Here is a 1,676-nt window from a genome sequence, read left to right on the forward strand (position 1 = left end):
AAATGTGTGAAATATAGTAATATAACTGGATGGACATTATTTTATAAGTACCTTAACAAAAATTATTGTCCAGATTTTGAAAGACATAAGCAATGCTCAGTTATATGTTTATTTCTCTGACAATACAATGTATATCATACATGTATTTATCTCAATAATTTATTGCAAAAATATATACATACACCATGTCTACACTTCAGCCTTATTGTTTTCTTTTAGTTACATAACAGATGGTCTTGTTTTCTTTATGTCATGAGACACAGTTAATTGTTAACTAAACTTGGATGCAAGTTGCACAATGCAGCACATATCACAGATACTGAGTCACAATGGGGAACTAAAGCTATTGGCATGACTCCACTCAAAATGCGAAACATTTTAAAGCGTCCAATTGCACGCTCCACATGAATTCTTACTCTAGCAATTTTTCTTGTCATCTCAACATCTTTCTGGCTCAGTTGTAGTTTTCCCTTTGTGAAAGCAGGAATTGCCAAAGTTGCATTTCGAGAGGCAAGATCCTCACTGATTAAGAATCCTCGGTCTGCCAAAATAACATCCCCATTTTCTATCAAATCTAAGAATCTTGATCTTTGTGTAACTACCTTATCGGATGTCCTGCCCCCAAAGGCTTTTGATAAAAATGTTATACAGCCTGATGGATTGATCCCTATCAAAAACTTAAAGTGTATTGTTTTGTTTATAATTTGACCAAGTAGTCGCACGGGCTGTCAAGTTCCCTGGACGCTCAATATAGATTTCAGTACAATCTATTATACACCTGCAGTTTTTAAATAGTTGTTTCACAACTGTTGGAGTAGAACAAATTATTTCCTCTTTCCCAGGCCACTGTATCAGAAAACGGAGATGCGTAGCTAAAGTTGGGAGTCCTTTATTAAGAAGATCTGACACATGTGCTTCTGACACAAAAAATCTCACAGCTAGGTCTTGATTAAACAGATTCACCTTGAGTTTCATTAAAATCAATAACAGTACATTTCCTGGATCTAAACACTGTGATTTTGGAAGTACAGACACAAGAAAAGTAAGTAACCATGAAAACACAGCAAATGATGGTAAACCAGTGAAGAATGAAACACGACTGTCATTGTTTTCAATAGTCTTCACTCCAAATTTGACTTGATTGATGGTGTTTCCAAGATCATCTCTTTCTGTCTGCAACCTTGCCAGTTCTTGTTGAAGTTGCTTGTTCTCCAACTTTAACTCTGTGATTTTTTTTAAACATGCATCATGGATATCTGCAAACACACAAATACATCTACATGAGCTTAAAAGTTAAGGAATCATTAGAGTACATTTCCATTGAGCATGGTTAATATTATACATATCAATACTGCATACATAATATATACAACATTAGTACATGAAGACAGTTAATAATCACAGAAGCATGTTGAGTACTGTATACATATGTATCTTGATACATCAGAGAATAGTTTGATGTGTAAAAAATCCTTGTCAATTCAGTTTCCTGAACTATTTTTTTGTTATCCCTATTCCAACATAAAAATAGGTAAACATAATAATGAAAATCATTGAGTGAGCATGGAAAATAGCCTTATGATACCATAAGGTCATACACATACCTATATGAGGAGAAAACATAGACTCTTGATCTGCTGATGTAGATTCTGTGAATGTACTGATATCAAAACTGT

The 1,676-nt window shown here is 34.0% G+C and overlaps 1 long non-coding RNA gene across 1 annotated transcript; it reads right to left on the reverse strand.

Moving 5' to 3' along the window:
• On the reverse strand, positions 1 to 1,676 carry LOC110440843. Its single transcript, XR_002461787.1, has 2 exons — positions 1,605 to 1,676; positions 1 to 1,256 (listed from the first exon to the last, which is right to left on the reverse strand). It is a non-coding gene; the product is annotated as an uncharacterized LOC110440843 (long non-coding RNA).

This window comes from Mizuhopecten yessoensis, unplaced genomic scaffold (genome assembly GCF_002113885.1).
Source record: "Mizuhopecten yessoensis strain PY_sf001 unplaced genomic scaffold, ASM211388v2 scaffold711897, whole genome shotgun sequence".
Taxonomy (NCBI): Eukaryota; Metazoa; Mollusca; class Bivalvia; order Pectinida; family Pectinidae; genus Mizuhopecten; species Mizuhopecten yessoensis.